This window comes from Anolis sagrei, chromosome 3 (genome assembly GCF_037176765.1).
Source record: "Anolis sagrei isolate rAnoSag1 chromosome 3, rAnoSag1.mat, whole genome shotgun sequence".
Classification (NCBI taxonomy): Eukaryota; Metazoa; Chordata; class Lepidosauria; order Squamata; family Dactyloidae; genus Anolis; species Anolis sagrei.
The window spans coordinates 193,699,181-193,721,042 of NC_090023.1; positions in this window are offsets into that span (position 1 = coordinate 193,699,181).

The following is a 21,862-nucleotide window of genomic DNA, read 5'->3' on the forward strand; positions in this document are numbered from 1 at the left end:
CACGTTCAAATCCGGGGAGTGGCGTGAGCTTCCGCGGTCAGCCCCAGCTTCTGCCAATCTAGCAGTTTGAAAACATGCAAATGTGAGTAGATCAGTAGGTACTGCTCCAGCGGGAAGGTAACAGCGTTCCATGCAGTCATGCCGGCCACATGACCTTGGAGGTGTCTACGCACAACTTGGAAATGGAGATGAGCACGAATAGTCGGACACGACTAGACTTAATGTCAAGGGAAACCTTTATCGAAACTTATGCAGGAAGGCTAATTTAACTAATTTACAATCCATAAAACCTTCCAGCTGTGTGCAGAAGAATGAGGAAGTACTCCATCAAAGGATTTTTGATCACAAATAGATGGTGAAGCGGCAGTTCCCACTGTGGCCGGAATCAAGCATGCCCTTGTGAAGCCGGAAAAGCTGGAATGTTAAATTGCCTCTGTGTCTGTTTATATATGTTATATGTCTAATGGCATTGAATGTTTGCCATGTATATGTGTATTGTAATCCGCCCTGAGTCCCCTGTGGGGTGAAAATGGCAGAATATAAATACTGTAAATAAATAAAATAAAATACTGTAAATAAATAAATAGGTAAATAAATAAATTCCACAGTGAAGATGCACCCTAAGATTATCTGCTACCACAAACATATTTTTTCCAGAGGAGTGGAGGACTAGTATCTGTATTTCAGTCTGGTGTTGTATTCATTTAGTTCAGGAGATTAATTTTTTGCTACAATTGAAAACCATGGCAAGGGATTTATTTTATTTTATTTTTTTGCTGAAGGTAAAAAAGTCATGTTAATCTCGGCTTCATTAAAAAACACTGAGTGGGTAAATCAATGTTTCCAATCAATAATCTGAAGGTTTCGAATCAATAATTAAAACTCCTAACGGTTTGTACCAATTGGTTTTGAAATTTAGCAAATAATTTGAATCGCTGAATAGTAAAGAGCCCTATTCGTTAAGGGTAAAATATGTAAAACGTGGTGCTTTTCAAGGTAATTGCAAAGAATCACTTTGTATAAAGATTGGCTTTACAATATAATAAGGCTGTAAATATATTTTGGAACACTTCTTTCGCAACTCAGAATACAATCCATCATTTGCATCTTATTTTTAGAAACCTGTGCAGATTTGATCCTCATTGTGGCTGCTCAGAAAAAAACCACCATAAATTAACAATCTGAATAATGCAGCCAATGCAGATCAAATATTATAGTGGAAAAATAGTACAATGTCTTGTCAAAGGCTTTCATGGCTGGAATCATTGAGGGCCCTTCCAGACATCCCTATATCCCAGAATACCAAGGCAGAAAATCCCACATTATCTGAGTGTGGACTCAGATAACCCAGTTCAAAGCAGATATTGCAGGATTTTCTGCTTTGATATTCTGGAATACAGGGCTGTGTGGAACGGCCCTGGGTTGCTGTGAGTTCTCTGGGCTGCATTGCCATGTTCCAGAAGCATTCTCTCCTGAGGTTTCGCCCACATCTATGACAGGCATCCATAGGTTGTGAGGACCTATCTGAGGATGCCTGCCATAGATGCCATAGATGTGGGCGAAATGTCAGGAGAGAATGCTTCTGGAACATGGCCATACAGCCCAAAAAACTCACCACAAACCAATACAATGTCTACTTTTCACTCCACAAGTAATGTTCTACGGCCCTTTCCACACAGCATTATAAAATCCACATTGAATTAGATTATAAGGCAGTTTGGACTTGGATAACCCAGATCAAACCAGATATTGTGGATAATCTACCTTGATATTTTGGGTTATATGGCTGTGTGGAAGGGCCCTATATGAACACTTAACTGCAGGCCCAGGGTGCATCTACACTATAGAATTAATGCAGTTTGATAACACATTAACTGCCATGGCTCAGTGCTATGGGATCCTGGGGTTTGTAGGCCCTTTCCCCACAGCTGAATAAAATCTCGCAATTTAATGAAGCACCAGCACAACTTGGCAGAGAGGCTACAGACCTTGAAAACTATAAATTCCATGGTTCCATAGCATTGAGCCATGGCAGCTAAAGTAGTATAAACTGCATTAATTCTACAGCACTCTTAGGGGCCTTCCACACAGCTATAAAACCCAGAATATCAAGGCAGAAAATCCCACAATATCTGCTTTAAACTGGGTTATCCGAGAACACCCTGCCATATATTCCAATTCAAAGCAGAAAATGTGGGATTGTATTCAGCTGTGTGGAAGAGATCTTTGTCTTTTCAGGATTATACTCTTAGGCCCCTTTCCATTGCCATCTAATCCAGTTCAAAGCAGATAATCTGGATTTTATACAGCAGTGCAAAAAAGGCCTGGATGAATTATTTCCAGTCCCCCCCCCCCCCCATATTTAATCTATATGTTGCATTTTCTTCTCATGTTGTTTTTCCTATTAATTAAACGAGTGTCTTTACTCTGAATGGAAGACTAAATAGGTCATTTTCATTAGAAAATTTCCAATAATAGTAAACAATCAGGAATAAATAAATAAATATCAATACCAACACTACCAATACAACAAGAAATATCTTTGCTCATTTCACCTATATAATGGAAGTTGTTGAAAGCTGATGCTGAAGCCTCTGCTCTGTTGCTGGCTGGCAGAGGGAAGAAAAAATGCTCTGTGAAATTGACTTGTTCTAGCTGATTTTTTTATTTATTTTGGGGACAGGATTTATCAGCAATTCCATCAACAAACCATGGATACACCACATAGCTTTCTTCACTCTGGGCAGGAAAAGCTCACTTTATTGAGTCCTGCAAGTTTTGTTATCAATATTCCTCTTCCAGACCTATCTTTCACACTGTGAGCCATTTCTCAGTTTATGATTGTGCACAGACTTCAACCCAAAAGGAATGATGACACTGGCCCGAGTCCAGCTTTAGGCTTCAGTCCTAAACACATTGACTTGGGAGACTTTCTGTTCAATTTAGGGGAACTTACCTCTTAGTACATAAGGCTGTCAGCTGTATATTGATATACGTGACTAGTGCGTCCAGATATATGTCTGGTTTATCATAATCATCATTCCCTTCATCTGTTAGCTCAAATATGAGTGAGTAGTGGGTCCAGATACATGTCTGGTGCATTACTATTATGTACACAACAAGATTAGTACACAGTGAACAAGATCACTATGCTGGCTTCTGTATTCGATCACACGTCGGACACTTCCCAAGTGTCTAGGACTGTGTGATTTATCAGTGTATTATTATTATTATATTATCATCTATTAGTAGGGACATGAAAGAAGCCTCCCACAAGGATGGTAAAATATCAAAATATCCAGGCGTCCCCTGGGCAACGTCCTTGCAAATGGCCAATTCTCTCACACCAGAAGCGACTTGCAGTTTTTCAAGTCATCATGACACACACAAAACGGTCAAATGAAGGTTCTGTGCTTTACAACAGAGCATCACAAACTCTGTGTTGTAACACATTAGTGCAGAGCTTTCCAAACGTTTCATGTTGGTGACATGCTTTTTAGAAATGCATCATTTTGTGACACAGTAATTCAGTTTTAAACCATCCCCTTATAAGAGATGCGAACTCATACATAATTTGTGATGACAAAAAGTATGGGGACACAACACGCCTCATGAAAACCTTTCATTTATATTTTTATAGATAATGTTTATTGATTTACATCTGAAATAATAAAAGGATAGGAAAAGAGAAAAAATACAAGGAAAGTTGGAGAACATTATAATTAGAGAAAAGTAGGAAATAGTGATTTAAAAAAAAGGGGGGGGAGAGATGTTGACTTCCGTTCATCTTCCTCTCTTCATCTTCTATGCTTCTTCTTGTTGAATAGTAACATTGTCCTTTCCCTCTTGTTGAGTTAAATTAAATCAGTCTAAGTCCATTTTATAAATTCTCTGAAAATATTCATCAACTATAGACCAGCCCGTCTGTGTTACACCTCTGCCATTATTTTTCTTGAGCAAAAAAGTCAGTCTATCCATATTTGTAATGTCCAATTTTTTCCCCTCCATAAGTCTATATCTGGTATTTTTTCTAATTTCCATTCTTTGGCAAAAACCATCCTAGCTGCAATTATAAAAAAGTAAATAGCTTCTCAATATTCAAATCTTTAAATATATGATTTATAAAATAATAACATACATCTCCAAGATTTTTATCATTTCTCATTACATTGGTGCGACACACCTACACACTGCAGCTGACACACTAACATGCCGTGATACAGAGTTTGGAAAGCTCTGCATTAGTGTCTTTGCTGCAGTGTGTAGATGTATTGCACAAACATAATGAGAACCCTGTGAAATAATCAATAAATCATCTCATATATGACAGTCTGGGATTTTAGTTGAGTTGGGTACTCCTAGCCCATTGCAAAACTATAGCTCTTAGCAGAGAAATCTAAATAGTTCGCCAAATGGAAAATCTTAGTATACCATGGGCTGTTAGGTCAACATTGAACTGGTATAGCTTTACGATGTAGATACCATCCAAATATATAATATTAGACTGTATATATAATACTAGACTGTATTGGCGAGTCTTCCCGGATCAATTTGCCAAAACACTCTTCTCATCTTGCAATTATGCCAGGTAGCTCTTTCTTTTATACCTATCAGGGAAAAAAAGTCATAAAACATGATGCATCAGTTGAGCCGATAAAATAGCTAAAAATGACTCTTTACTCATAATGGCGCTCCTTGCAGTCATGCCAGCCACATGAGCTTGGAGGTGTCCATGGACAACGCCAGCTCTTCAGCTTACAAATGGAGATGAGCACCAACCCCCAGAGTCGGACACGACTAGACTTAATGTCAGGGGAAAACCTTTATCTTAACCTACTCGTTTTAAAAGAAGCCATTAAGTTGTGTAATTTCAAGATATTATAAAAATATATTTAAATTTCAGAGTGAAAGTAAAAGAGGTTTCCATTGTTGTTTTAGGGGAGAACCATACGGTGTGATTGGTAGGAAGATAAGTAAAATTGTTATTATCCTAGGATCTGCATTGAGCCTTTATATCAGGCTTAATTTCTTTTCACACTTCTGTATTTTAAATACCAACTGCCACTGGTTATTTATTATTAACACTGGAATTTAAAATTCACTTAGCATAAGAGAGCTCAAAATACAAAACAGTCATTTCCCCCAAGTTCAGGAGCACATTTGGCATAATATTCCCCACAGCACTAAGCTTACTTCCTTATGAGAACAAAGACTGGGATTGATGCCAGCAGATTCCAGGTCGGTATTAAATAGAAACTCTTAACAAAGAGATGATATTAAAGGAGGTTGATTTTAGATTATTATATTTTTGTTAAAAAAGAAAAAAAGAAATCCTGGCTGAAGTTAATTCCAAAGACTAAACTGAGCACTCTTACTATTTCCTGTTCCTGAAAACATTGCCTCTGTGACACGATCTTGCATTTATCATAGTTGCCTGCCACTGTTTATAGAATAGTTGAGGCAAGCAGAGAACCAGAAAGGAAGAAATTTAGAATGATTTATTTAAAACTGTATCAATCACTTCATCATCAAGAGGTTTAAGATTTAGAATAGAGATGGGGTATGTGTGACTCACAATATGACGTTGGGTGGAGGTCTCAACAGACCAAGCCAGCATAGATAATGCTGATAGTAAAATCATCTCTCCATATTTCTGAGTTTAGGCATGTAGGAATTCTGTCAATGGGATTTTGGCCTGCATCAATAGGAGTATAGTGCCTAGATCCAGGGAAGTCATGCTACCCCTCTATTCTGCCTTGATTAGACCACATCTGGAACACTGTGTCCAATTCTGGGCACCACAATTGAAGAGAGATATTGACAAGCTGGAATGTGTCCAGAGGAGGGCGACTAAAATGATCAAGAGTCTCGAGGACAAGCTCTATGAGGAGCGGCTTAAAGAGCTGGGCATGTTTATCCTGAAGAAGAGAAGGCTGAGTGGAGACATGATAGCCATGTATAAGTATGTGAGAGGAAGTCATAGGGAGGAGGGAGCAAGCTTATTTTATGCTGCTCTGGAGACTAGGACGCGGGGCAATGCCTTCAAACTACAAGCAAGGAGATTCTATCTGAACTTTAGGACTGTGAGACTGTGAGAGCCATTCAGCAGTGGAACTCTCTGCTCCAGAGTGTGGTAGAGGCTCCTTCTTTGGAAACTTTTAAACAGAGGCTGGATGGCCATCTGTCAGGGGTGCTTTGAATGCAAATTTCCTGCTTCTTGGTTGGACTGGATGTCCTATGAGGTCTCTTCCAACTCTTTGATTCTACGTGTGTGGGGGGGGGGGGGAGGCATGAATTAAGAAACGCTGGGGGAGAGTTAACCTGGAAGGACAGGTTAACTCCCAGTCAACTTTTACCAGAAATTGGCTAAAGAATGACCCTGGAGAACCTACAGATGCTTATAAAATGTTCCTTCTAGGAATTCTTGGATCTCTAGTGCGACTTCGTGGTCCACAAATAATCACATTGGGTTTGGGTTAATTCTATAACTCTACCATCTAGCTGAAGGAAAATATATTTCTGATTTTGCTACAATGTGTGTGTGAGTGCAACGTTGTTAGGTCAAAGGAGCTTAACCTATTTCAGCCCAACCTCTGCTGAGCAAAAAATTAAGAATTTTTAATGTTTCACAGACTTGATGATAATGTTCACTGTCCTCTCCATTACCCAAAGCAAGAGAAGGAGGGGGGAAAGAGGAGGAGGAGGAGGAGGGGGAGACTGAGCCACAGAATTTATATGTTGACAGAACCCTTCTTTTTGGTGTTTGTGTGTAGGGATGTTCAACGAGAGAGGGGAGACTGCCAAATAGTGGCAATTATTTATTCATTTATTTACGACATTTATATGCCACCCTTCTCACCCCTAAGGGGACTCAGAGTGGCTTACAAGATATATATACATACAGTATATTATATTATTAGGATAGTAAAATAACAGTATTATATATTACTATATTGTACTATACCATTATATTTAAATATTATTAGTAATATTACATGTAATATACAATTACAATATATTATTGTTAGTATTATATTGTATTATATTATAATATTATAAATATTATATGTATATACAATATATTATATTGTACATGAACACTTTCCATTTTGTAGTATTTGGAGGGCAGATAGAATTACAATCTTCTTCCTGACCCATCGGGAGCCCCCAATGGCGCTGAGTTGCTGAGCTTGTTGACCGAAAGGTCGCACGTTCGAATCCAGGGAGCATCGTGAGCTTCCGCTGTCAGCCCCAGCTTCTGCCAACCTAGCAGTTCGAAAACATGCAAATGTGAGTAGATCAATAGGTACTACTCCGGCGGGAAGGTAACAGTGCGCCATGCAGTAATGCCAGCCACATGGCCTTGGAGGTGTCCACGGACAACGTTGGCTCTTCGGCTTAGAAATGGAGATGAGCACCACACCCCAGAGTCAGACACAACTGGACTTCATATCAGGGGAAAACAAACTCCTGACCCATCATAGAAGGAATTAAAAGTGAACTGCAATCAAATTTATAAGCTCTTTAATAAAAAGTCTCATGGCTTTTCTCAAATTGTCAGAGCTAGTAAAGGATCCTTAAACTTTTAGTATTTGTAAGGTTTTGGAGACTGCAGCTGTGGCATGGCAGTTTGTTGTTTGGTTCATTGCTCTGACCTCTATGTATACCAAGCTGGCCTGACCTACTCTCACCTGGCCTAAACTACATGTTAAGTTTAATATATTGTTTGGCTTTTATGGGAGATTTTTTTGTTTGTTTCTCTTTTTCAGAATAGTACCATGTTCAGAAGGGCAAAAGGTTTTTCTTTCATCCCAAGCACCAGGACTGTGGTGCAGCTGGCTGGGAGTCAGCTGCATTAAGATGACTACTGACCGAAAGGTCATGAGTTCGAAGCCAGCCCAGGTCGGAGTGAGCTTCCAACCATTGTGTAGCTTGCTGTTGACCTTTGCAGCCTGAAAGACAGTTGCATCTGTCAAGTAGGAAATGTAGGTCCCGCTTATGCAGGGAGGCTAATTTAACTAATTTACGATACCATAAAATTTCTGGCAAGTAAGCAAAGAATGAGGAAGTACTCCATCAGTGTCACAAATGGACAGTGAAGTGACAGCTCCCCTGGTGGCTAGAATACCCTCATGAAAGCTGGAAAGTTAAATAGTCTCTGTGTGTCTGTCTATATATGTTGTGTGTCTATGGCATCGGATGTTTGCCATGTATATGTATATTGTAATCCGCCCTGAGTCCCCTGCGGTATGAGAAGGGCGGAATATAAATACTGTAAATAAATAAATAATAAAATAAATACTTCTGATTTCAGCATAATCTACACCCTGACCCTGACACTACTCTTTGTGTAAGGTTGTTGAGCTGTCATAAATGCCAAACCAAAGTTAGTTGGCCTTCAGCTTGTCTCACAATCTCTGTAATTATCAGACTAGTTTGAAATATACAATTTGAGGTGCAGTCCATAGAATAATAACTACAGACTCACACCTTAAATATATAAATCCCATTGGCATTGATGTATACATGTTTAACAGAGGAGGAATCATTTATGTCTTGGGAGAAATGTTTTGTGTGGTTATTTTAATAGTTTAAAAGTTATTCTGTAAGAGTTTCCATCTCACAAATCAAGCATATGCTGTAGTCTCAGGAACAAAACTACTTGAAGTGGGCACTAACTTTTCTCTTGCATCAGTGGAAATGGATATTGCAATTGCTGTTTTGAAACATGTGCTCAAATGTATTGGGAGTTTCATACTATTTTTCAAACTGCCAAGTAGATAATGTCAAGAACATTTCTGAGATGGGATACTAACTTCAAGATATACTGCCCAAATCAGCAAATATCAGGCAAAGTAGAGTATAAAACTATGGATATAGGAAACTACTAGCAAATTTCCATTTCCATTTCCTTTGTCAACAGCTTTCCAACTGCCTAGCAGATTGTTTTATGTTTTCCAGGCAAATTCTCTGTAGACTACAAGCTCTACGTTCAACTCTGCATTCAAAACTCAAAAGAATTAGATATGCTGTAGTTTATGAAATGGATGTTTATGAAAGTATCTTTTGTTTGAATGGCTTCAAAACCTGACATGAATTCCAACTCTGACAGCATAATGAGAAAATAAGACGGTCATAGCGATGTCCCAAATGTAGCCTTAACTATTGAGGTTCTCGTCTTGAAAATGCAATTTTCTGTCTAGATGTGTATGAATGTCTTCAATGTCTCGTCTTTTGATAGTAGCTCCATTTTGGCAGGTCTTTTACCATTCTGAAATGTGAAAAGAAAAAGCTACTGCAGACTACAGGATATTAATACTGTGGGAGTTACATAGTATCTCAGAAATAATGTGGCCCACCAAAACTTACACTTGCAGTGTGTAAGTATAAAATGTTCTTTCTCTGGCCGATGAAGCTCACTGCTTTTGAATAAATGCAACATATTATTTTTCGAGTAATAATTGAAAATATCATTTTGACACATAAAATCATCCAGATGGTTTTTGTTTGTTTGTTTTTAGAAAATGGCTTGCACTGAATTCTTTCTGGGATATTTCCTGACCCCCTTCCCTGGACATTCCAGTCTCTGTCAGGTATGAAAAGGCATGAGGCCCACAGTTGGGCTGGGTGTATAGGATGAACACTATCCCATAATACACAAATACCCAGAGCCAGAAATCATATGCTCACACAAATCAAATCATTTGTTCTGAGTAGGTGACAGATTCCTTTTCTGCCTCCAAAAGCAACCGGCACTATTTTTGTGTTCTAAAAATATTAACAGAGTGAGTTCTGTGAAAAATGAAACAAAACCCAGTGAACCACCAACATTTGGAAATGGATATAAATCATAAAGAAAAAACATCAGTTATTATTAATTGCAGGAAGACCTAGCGTTAATGGTAACATGTGGTAATTTTCTGCTCCTTAACAAAATAATCTCTCCTGCGGGAAGTGTCAGCCGATAAAGGGCCATTCTTTATTCCAGCTGGTCTAAAGGCAACAGAACCTATTGCAATGGTCATTACAAGCAAATTATCCATATGTGTTTATCTGCTGACCTGCTGCAGAAGTTACAGTAGGATATATGGAGGTTGTTCTTCCAAGTGATGCCAATATCCATTGATCAGTTCTAAACTGGTGAAAGAATAATATCTTACTACATTTTAGCCCATCTATATAAATAAAAATGTAATGTTCGTTTGTGGGATTAACAGAACTCAAAAACCAGTGGAACAATTGACACCAAATTTGGACAGCATACACCTAACAACCCAATGTATGTCCTTCATGCAAAAAATAATAATAATGATTTTGTCATTTGGGAGTTGTAGTTGCTGGAATTTATAGTTCACCTACAATCAAAGAGCATTCTGAACCCCACCAACAATAGAATTGGGCCAAACTTCCCACACAGAACCCCCATGACCAACAGAAAATACTAGAAGGGTTTGGTGGGCATTAACCTTGAGTTTGGGAGTTGTAGTTCACCTACATCCAGAGAGCGCTGTGGACTCAAACAGTGATGGATCTGGACCAAATTTGGCACGAATATTCCACAAATAGAGTTTGGGGAAAATAGACCTTGACATTTGGGATTTGTAGTTACTGGGATTTATAGTTCAGCTACAATAAAAGAGCATCCTGAATCCCACAAACGAAGAATTGGGGCAAATTTCCCACACAGAACCCACATGACCAACAGAAAATACTTAAGGCCATCCAGTCCAACCCTCTTCACCAGGGCAAGAAAATGTAATCAAAGCCTCCTGACAAAGAGCCATCCAGTCATAAATATAGATAGATAGATAGATATGATTCACACAGAGAGAGAGATATAGTATCATGGATTTGAAAGGGACCCCTAAAGAAGGACTATGATATGTTGCATATTCCAGAGTAGGCAAACCAGACACTCTTCACATCAACATTGACAAAGAAACAACAAGAAATACTGTTTACCCACAAGCATAAAGAAATGACATATATTAGAAACCAACCCTTACTCATTACTTTATTTTCCAGATCACCAGACTGGGCGACAGCAACGCATGGCAGGGGACGGCTAGTGTAGCTATAAGGGGATATGATGTCCTTGCATTCCAGCACATTCTCACTTTTATACCACATTTTACTGATTCACACCCCACCTCCACTCATACACAATTCAAAATTTGGGTATGAATGAAACTGGAATAGATGCAGGAGCAAAATTATTATTATTATTATTTGAAACGCAACAAGATGAGTCCACACCACACAAGATAATTCTGCTGGCTGTTGTATTGGATTACACGTCAGACACTTCCTAAGTGTCTAGGACTGTGTGATATTTCGGCGAATAATGTGTGCAAATCCCAGTGCAAATCCCTTTTGCAGCTGGCAGCTGGTAATTTTGTCAGCGCCGATTGTGTTTAAGTGCAGGCCAAGGTCTTTAGGCACTGCACTCAGTGTGCCGATCACCACTGGGACCACCTTTACTGGCTTGTGCCAGAGTCTTTGCAGTTTGAACTTTAAATCCTCATATTGTGTCAGCCTTTCCAGTTGTTTCTCTTCAATCTTGCTGTCACCTGGAATTGCAACATCGACAATCTATACTTGGTTTTTTAACATGATTGTGAGGTCAGGAGTATTGTGCTCCAAAACTCAGTCTGTCTGAATTCGGAAGTCCCAGAGTAGTTTGACGTGTTCATTTTCTGTAACTTTTTCAGACTTGTGATCCCACCAGTTCTTGGTATTTGTGGCACAAGTTCCAATGAATCATCTGAGCAACAATGTTATATCTCTGCTTGTAGTCTGTCTGCGCGATCTTCTTGCAGGACCTAAGTGTGTGGGGTGGATTGCATGGCAAAAAGCAAACACTACAAAGAAAAACAGAATACCTGAACAGTTACCAAGACATTTAGCCAACTAGGGCCCCACCTACACAACCATATAGTGCAGTGTGGGAATTGCATTAGCTTGGTTCATCCATATAGCACACACAGGCTAATGCAGTTTAATCCAGAGTAAGCCACTTAATGGGCCCCCCTGGTGACACAGTGGGTTAAATTGTTGCACTGCTAAACTTGCGGTTGGTGGTTTGAATCTGGGGAGTGGGTGAGCTCCAACTGTTAACCCCAGCTTCTGCCTTTCTAGCAGTTCGAAAACATGCAAATGTGAGATCAATAGGTATTGCTATGACGGGAAGGTAATGGTGCTTCATGCAGTCATGCCAGCCACATGACCTTGGAGGTGTCTATGGACAATACTGACCCTTCAGCTGAGAAATGGAAATGAACATCACTCCCTAGAGTCAGACATGACTAGACTTAATGTCAAGGGGAAACCTTTACTTTTGAGCCACTTAATGAGGTTGGACCCTGGATTTTAAAAAAACAAAAACACCAGGGAAAGCTCTGAATCCTGCAACAAGATTTTTTTTTTACTTTATCTGATGTTGGGACAATGGGGACTGTTGTTTTAGTTACCACAAAACAAAGACTGTGCTCTTAAAGCTGAAAGTAATATTAAAGATTGCATAAACATAAACATGCAGTACAAACACAAGCATAGAAAACACCTGTCAAAATAGCATATATTATAAATTACTGCACACCAGTCCTGCATTTACATAATGCATGTAAACTGGCTTCAGCTGTTTGTAGTATATGCTCATTGGTGTTATATTCTACAGAAAAATGCCTGTTCATTTAAAAAAAAAACCCTGCCCCACAAACTCATATGATCTTCAAGATAATGTTCTTTTTATAGACTTGTTCTCATTCTAGTCCTGTAAAGCAGCAAGAGACTTTCCAAAATGCTCCAGGCTATAGAAAGCTGATATTACTCTTAATTGTTCCATAATGCTAGTATTCTACAGAGAAAATTAATAAAACATCAATGGACAGCAATAAAAAAGTCCAGAAGTTTTTTTGGAAAGTATCAGTATTATGGTTGACTGAAGAAAAATTGGGTCCATAGCTAATGAGAGAGAAAATGAGTATGTTGAGAGAAGCAGAATGAATCTTATTGTGCTAATGGTTTTGATAAAAATGTGAAAATATATGTAGGAAAAAAGGGGAAAAGGAAAGCTTTGTAAACTGTAAGGGCTTGCTAGTCAGAACTGTGGTTTTGGCACAGAAATCTGGGAACAGATCAAGGTGCAATCCTATCTGTATTTATTCAGAGCAAGTCCCACTGTGTACAAAGAAACTTGTTTCTGGGTAAGTGTGCATAGGATACTAAGTTAAGTGTTCCAAAATTGCAGACAACAAAACATTTATCGCACATGAGAGAAATTTGAGTGCATTGCTGCTGTGTAACCCAGGACAAATGAAAAACTTTAAGGTGAAGCTTCCAGGGATGACACTTCCTGACTGTGAGAGCCATTCAGTAGTGGAACTCTCTGCTGTGGTGGTGGAGGCTCCTTCTTTGGAAGCTTTTAAACAGAGGCTGGATGGCCATCTGTCAGGGGTGATTTGAATGCAATATTCCTGCTTCTGGCAGGGGGTTGGACTGGATGGCCCATGAGGTCTCTTCCAACTCTTTGATTCTATGACACCAATTATACGAATAGAGCATTACTCCTGATTAAACATGGTTAAAACCATATTATAATCCCATCTACACTGATCATTTAGATCAAATCTGTCTGTATCCATCCATAAAACACACATAGACTGATCTGATTTAACCCTGGGAAAGGCACTTAAGGGTTAAAAAAGAAACAGGGAAAAAATAGTGTTTGAAAGACAGAAGGCAGTAGGGAAAGAAGACCCCATTATAGTTGGATAGACTAGGAGCCCCTCCACACAGCCATATAACCCACAATATCAAGGCAGATAATCCACAATATGTGCCTTTAACTAGGTTTCTGAGTTCACACTGCCATATATTCCAGTTCAAAGCAGATAATGTGGGATTTTATTCATATGTGTTGAAGGAGCCTATGGGTGCATCTACACTGTAGAATAAAAGAAGTTTGACATCACTTTAGATCCCATGGCTCAATGCTATGTAATCATGGGATTTGTAATTTGGTCATGCACCATTCTTTGGCAGAGAAGGTTAAACATGTTGTAAATGTTCCCATGATTCCATGGCATTGAGACACGGTAGTTAAAGTGGAGCCAAATTACATTAATTTTGTAGTGTAGGGCTACCCCCTATTAAGGAGGCCATGGTCCTGTATTTGAAGTCCTTCCTACACTGCCATATAATCCAGATTATTAAATCAGATAACCCACATCTGCTTTAAACTGGATTATCTGAGTCTGCACTGCCATATAATCCAATTCAAAGCAAATAAACTGGATTTTATCTGGCATTGTAGAAGGGTTCTGGGAGACTTCTGCAGGACTGTTGATAGCAGAGTGACTTGGAGGTCTCTTATTCATAGCATCACCATATGTTGAAGCTGACTTGGGACCCTTCACACAGCCCTATATCCCAGAATGTCAAGGCAGAAAATTCCACAGTATTTGCTTTGAACTGAGTTATTTGAATCCACACTCAGATAATGTGAAATTTTCTGCCTTGATGTTCTGGGATATAGGGCTGTGTGGAAGGCCCCTTGTTGGCCATTAACAACAACAATCAACCACTTTGGTTGGAATATGCCATTGTTTCTTTAAACACTAAATTAATAAATGAGGAAATGCACACACACACTTTTCACACATTCTGAAAATGGTCAGGTCCTAGTGGTCTCTCCAATTTTAATCATATCCCTACATGTCTACTTGTGACTACTAAAAAAACAGAGGGGCAAATATGCATCATTTTTGTTTAAATATAAGAGATAGTTTCACCCTAAATTTGTAACAAAATGGGGACTCTGTGGCTTCTGTTTCAAGTCACACCTGTCCATTCTCCCTGCATCCACCTGATGGAGAATTTGAAGAATGTGGAAACTTATTTGCCATTTTATGGCATATTTGTTATTACTTTTAAAAGTATTTTAAGACCTGTGGTTCTTTTCTCTCCCATGAACCCTTCTTGGGTCTGAGTTCTGCGAGAAAATGCAGGATATAATAAATACAGTCTTATGTTTTTAACATCCTCTTATGGACCATCATAAATTTCTTGGGTTTCAGATATGAGTTATATGAGTCTATCAAAAAATAGGATTTATTATCATTTGTCTTAGCAAAGGGTTGTATTGGATGATTTGCATTATTATGGTTATGGTTATGTTTATGACTTTATGAATCTATGCACCACTTTGCATCATCTGCCTACAATAGTAATAGTGCAAAGGAAATGGTTTTTTGTCTGGATTGCAACTCTCAGAATTTGACTGGAGGGTTCTGGGAATTATAGTCCAAAAGATGATTTTTCTGGTGCCTGAAGAAAACCACTACATAATATGGAAGGATTTATATGGGTGGCTCTTCCCTCACCAGTAAAAAAAAATCTTATTTTGATGCATTAGGTTTTTTTCCAGTTGTAAGAATTATGAACATATTGTATCAGCCCCTTCATTTCTTACCCAGCACTTTGGCATCTTTAAATATAAACTCATTTTTCTCACTTTTTGATGTTTTGTTTTTAAAGGAGTATCCTGTCAGTTCTGAAACACAACTGTTTTATGTTGCCACTGAATTGCTTTGATCTGTAGATTGGAACTGATGAGCTGTAGCTTCCTTATTGCTGAAGGTTGCCAACAATTACTAATGTGTGTTTGTTTTCAACTTATCACAACTCTCAAAGAAGGAATAATGGCAAAATGTAAGCGCAGAACGTTTCTTTTCCTAAGAATATGGGACAAGAAAAAGTCAGTTTTTCTCCGTATACTCATTTTTATAAGATTTGATGCGGATTAATTTGAGTTGAAACGTGGAATCATCAAAGGAAGCATACAGTAACACAAGTGAAAATGAATAATTTGGAATCTATTTAAAAAAAATCAATTATTATTAAAATTGTTATATTGTTTATATTTGTTGTATTTCTTTTTTGTTTGTTTCTTGTCTCTTGTTTGGTCCCCTCCCTTTGTCTTGCTCATCCCCTCCCCCCCTTACTGAATGTAATTTTATTGAAAATTTAATAAAGATTATATTAAAAAATTATTATTAAAATGTTGGGTGTTATTCTTCTGTTTAAACACCAAGCCAAGGTTGTTATAAATGTTGTGTGAGAAAACTGGTGCTGCTTCACTGAACTAGTGTAACATTGTGGAATGTTCACAAATATTCTAACTTCCCAGGGAAAGAACTTGTAAGAATATTTGCAATCGAAAACCCCTCTATGGAAAGAGAAAGACTGAAATGTTTTACATGCTCCAGAAATAGGATAAAGGAATTACACGGGGGGGGGGGGGGGGCAAAGGAAAGAAGGAACAGTGAGCCTAGAGGCAGAAGGGTGATGGAATGATAGAGGAGATAAATGATCTGGCGAACATAGAAGTAAGAAGAAGAGAAAGGGCTATCAGAAGGAGGTGTAAGGGGGAAATGCAGAAGAACCAATGAAAGAGAGAAACTTGAAAGAATCTTTTCAGTACTTAAGGCTGCATGGATTCCATATGAAAAAGACAGGGGGAAAGGGACAGAACAGAAGATCCATTGGACCAAAGGCATTTGGGGCAAAGTAAGCACTAGAACAGGGGTCCTCAAACTTTTAAAATAGAGGGCTAGGTCACAGTCCCATAAAGTGTTGGAGGGCTGGATGAGAATTTGAAAAATATATGAATAAGTTCCTATACACACTGCACATATCTTATTTGTAGTGCAAAAAACACTTTAAAATAATACAATAATTAAAATCAAGAACAATTCTAACAAATATACACTTATTAGTATTTTATTAGGAAGTGTGGGCCTGCTTTTGGCTGATGAGATTGGATTGTTGTTGTTGTTGTGTGCTTTCAAGTCATTTCAGACTTACTGTATTTTCCAGCATATAAGACGACTGGACGTATAAGACGACCCCCAACTTTTCCAGTTAAAATATAGAGTTTGTGATTTACTCGGCGTATAAGACTACCCCTCTTCCATCATACATAAAAAGCATCAGATTTGATTTCAATATTACTGTTCCTCCTTCTCTGCCTCTCAGATCTCGCATATGCGCACCTGCTCCAGTTGATTGCAGTCTTCAGGAGCGAAATCTGAGGGGCAGAGGAGGAGGTAAGGTAATAGGATACAAGGACTGGAAAGACAGGGAAAAGAGGTGTGTTTTTCTGGGTCCAGAGCCACTCTATCTCTTTTTTCCATACTCCGGGTGCCCCAGATGCCTGCAGTTTACTCCGCCCTTCAACTACACCTTCCCAGTGAGGAGCTCCTTCACCTCACCATCAGGACTGCATTAAGTCCACGAATCCTGATGAATTGATTTTCTTCTACCGTACTTGTACAGCGTCACCCTTAATGCTTTCATACAGTCGCTGCATATGATAGGGATGCGGTCACTGCCATTTTTGAGCTCCCCCCACCATATGCAGCAACCACAGATTCTCCACTCCGGATTGGAAGTTTCAGCACCTGCTCTATAAGACGACTCCGGTGTATAAGACAACTCCTGTGTATAAGTCAACAGCTGACTTTTGAGAAGATTTTCTTGTGCTAAAAAGTAGTCCTATATGCTAGAAAATACGGTAGGTTGCCCCTGAGCGAGGGCTCGGTAAATTACCTTCAAGGGCCGTATCTGGCCCTTGGGCCTTAGTTTGAGGACCCCTGCACTGGAACATCTAAGGAAATGCTGGACTGAAATGTGGAGAATCCATGTGAGAAACAGGCTCAGCATAACACAGGGCTAAGGGGGAGAGTATGTGTATACAAGAGAGTCGGGACTGCAAACCATTGCAGAATTGGTTGTAGAAAGACGGTTTGGAGAACTCAGTATTATGAATAAGGAAACCAGAGGTGCTGAGTCTTAGGGTCTAGACTTGACGAACAGTTGAGTAAATAATTGTGTCTTGAGAGCTGTGGATTGTCATCTCTGAACCATCTGGACCTGTAAGAGATAAATAAAATAGGTGGAAATAGTGGAAATAGCATCACCATTTCATTTTATCTCATCAGCCAATTTCTCAGGCTACATATTGTGAAATAGTGTACACTGCCATGTTGCAGTATAAACAGTGAAGTGGATATGGGATTGCAGACATAACCACTCAAAATAGTTAGAATACTATATATTTTAAATCCAGCTGTTACATGTAGACAAAGAATGCACATATACATAAAAATGGTCTTATAGCTTTATTATACCCTCTAGGAAATTTAATAAAAAATTTCCTGTCAATGTTTTGAATAACATTTCTAGACTTATACATTAATATATACAATAATATAGAAGGTACCGTGGAAATGGGTAAAAATCAAGCTCTGAAATGTTGCAGGAGTTGGGAAAAATCAACTCTAAATGTGACCTGTGACAGTGGGAGGGGAAGGAGGACGTATACAAGGGGAGGAGAAAACCCGGAATGTTTCAAGAAAGAGTTTGGAAGCAAACCTGGGAATATTATGCAAGTACAATCAAAAAACAAAAAATAACTGAAAAATCTCATTACTTCAAGAGACTTTTCCTCCTCTGGATGAGCCTAATGTTGCTGATCATTCTAAAAAAATAACCTATTCTCCTTAGAGGTAGCTGAGCCATTCTTTGAGATTAATTAGTACTCCAATCCACCAGTGTATTACTAGGGATATGAAGTAAATAATATGCCACTTAGGGGCAAATCCTGAGTTACTTATCCAAGGCCAGCTACTGTGACATAAATAAAGAATTAGCCAAAATAAGATGGTTGAGATTTTAAAAACTTGTTTTGTAATAACTCATGTTAGTACATGGAAGTAAAAAACAAATAAAAGATATCTTTTAACACAAATCTCTGCAAGCCATCTGATAGTGAATGCATTGTGGCAAAGGATTAACCTCTTGAAACATGTTTTACTATATCACACTAATTAAGCCCCTCTGTTCTTGGGGGAATAAGGTGTCATTCTTTAAATTTAATTGTTCCTAGAGCACATCTGTGGCACTTTTTTTTGTTATTATCATCATTCCCTCACTGCTAACATTTGGAGCACAGGGAATTTTCATGGTAGTAGTGGTCCAATGGCTCCGGGAAAGGAAGAGCTGCAAAGGGAAGACTGCGCTCTCTAAACAGGCCTCGCTCATTGATTTCCTGGATGACCTTGCTCAAGCTTCTTCACCTCCTTGTGCCTCCGTCAGCTCAGCTGGAAAATTGGGTAAAGAGCGGGGACTATTGGAAAAACACACACACACAAACATCTTAAGTTTGAAACAAATTTCCCTGTTAACCCCCCCCCCCCCTTCCTCCTCCTAGCAAAGTGAGTGCAGTCATTTTACACAGATGTAATTGCCAGTAGATTGTGCACCAATCATTTTCTTCAGCTTCAGGGCACAAGGGGTGACATTCCATGACATGTTAAGGACCCATGCAGTCCTGTGCATTCTCTGTGATAATTGCCTTTTTCTCTCCTCATGTTTCATATTCAGTTATCATGTGTCATAAGATACATCAGATCTAGATCTGCTTCCATATCCACCCATCAGAAGGAAACACTAATTCTAAGAATGGGAATGAATACCTTTATGAACCAGACTACAAGAAGATCTGTTAGAATATGTCCACACCATTCCACACTAAGCATGCATTCCTGTATTTACATTCGTGGCTCTGGTGGCACTTCCCAGAAGCTACTACTAAGGCCCCTTCCAGACATCACCTTTATTGCGGCATGTACCGCAATAAAAGAGGGACTGCCCAGACAATGTTCTGAGGATGTGACTGTCATGTGTATGCCAGTCACATCCTCAGTCCTGAATTAATTTGCTACAAATCAGGAAAACCCGGGTTTGTAGCAAATTAATTTGATAGTGGATTTATTCCACACCTTCTTAGAAGGCACTGGATCAATCCATTATTTTCGGGTCTGGACTGCAGAATACTTCAGTCCAGACAGTATTCACACAGTTTACTGGGCTAAATAAGCCCGGTAAATTGTGGGAATACCCACCTCTCCCCCCAAGCCCCCTTAGAAAAATAATACTTATGTGGCCTTCATTAGAAGCCTCGACCAGCTCTCCCAGCATGTAGAAATGATGTGCCAGGAGAACGGGGGTGGGGGAGGGACAAAAATCGCAAGTCCCCATTCTCCTGGTGCTTCATTTCTATGTGCCAGGATAGCCGGCTAATGCTTCTAATGGAGGCCACATAAGTTTTTATTACTTTTCTAAGGGGTCTGTGGGCTTGGGGGGGGGGGGGACTCCACACATTCTCTCAGGCTAGTCCCGAGAGAATGTCTGGACACTTTCTGGGGTGGGTGTGGACAGGTCCCCCGAAACATTCACATTTTTTTAACGTGGATGCTTCTGGGATAAAGGCCTGTCTGGATCTGGCCTAAGTTTAAGGCTCAATGACACGTTATGTAGGACATAGGAAGGAACCCACTTCCCTCCATAGGTAAATACTGGACATATGTTTAAGCAGGAAACCATCACAAGAAGAATGCTAGTGGTTAATACTCCCCTTCTTTGGTAAAAGGTGAGATATCTGGAATAGTGTCACCAAACTAGCCTTTTGTAGGTAAATTACGTAAATTAAAAAAAATTGGCTTTAGCAATAGCACTTAGGATTTGCATGTAAAAGTCAAGTAAAACAGATTCTCCTTCCCAATCTAAGGCATCCAGATATGTTGTTATAAGAAACATGTGACCATCGTGTATCTGGTCATTAAAATAGCAGCTTTTTCTTTCACGTGCCAGAAGGAGAAAACACTGCCATTTTAATGTGCATATACATGACAGTCGCATCCTTTCTGTGATGAATGTGTGGCATTGCATTGTTCAACATCACAGGTTCTGCTGAAGAGAAATAAGCCAGATGAATTCCTAGCTTCAAACACGGAAATGCAGCTAGAGAGAAGTAAGAAAGCTGAAATGAGCAGGATTGCTATAATTTAGTTAACTGTCCTCTTCTGAAGCCCTAAATGAGGCTTCTGTTTTCAGATATGATAGAAGATGGTGGCCCATAACAAAACACTGAAGTAAGGCCCCTTGTACACTGCCATATAAAATCCAAATTATCTGATTTGAATTGGATTATGTGGCAGTGTAGACTCAAATAATCCAGTTCAAAGCAGATAATATGGATTATTTGCTTTGACAATCTGAATTATATAGCAGTGTAGATCCAGCCTAAGATTCAATTGCCAATTCAGTCAGCTTCTGTACATGAAATGAGAACTGAGAAGTGCTGTTTTTTCCCCCTTCACCTCAAGCAGTCAAACATTAGTATTGACCCTAAGCACATACATGCTTATTTATATAAACCAAATAAACAATAACACACACTAACATTTGGTTACTTCCACAAACACTTGGATTGGGACCGATAGAACTAGAACACCACAGTATAAAGAACACTTTCATGTGCCACACAAGAGAGTGAATTCTCCCCATTTTGTTAGGGTTGACCCTAAAAAAAAAAACTTGTTAATACACACTAAGGAAATAGAGCAGTGGTTCTCAACCTGGGGTCCCCAGATGTTTTTGGCCTACAACTCCCAGAAATCCCAGCCAGTGTACCAGCTGTTTGGATTTCTGGGAGTTGAAGGCCAAAAACATAGAGGGAGAAAAGGTGGAGGCAGTGACAGACTTTGTATTTCTAGGTGCAAAGATTACTGCAGACGCAAACTGCAGCCAGGAAATCAGGAGACGCTTACTTCTTGGGAGGAGAGCAATGACCAATCTTGATAAAATAGTGAAGAGTAGAGACATCACACTGGCAACAAAGATCTGCATAGTTAAAGCAATGGTATTCCCCATAGTCACCTACGGATGTGAGAGCTGGACCATAGGGAAGGCTGAGCGAAGGACGATGCTTTTGAACTGTGGTGTTGGAGCAAAGTGC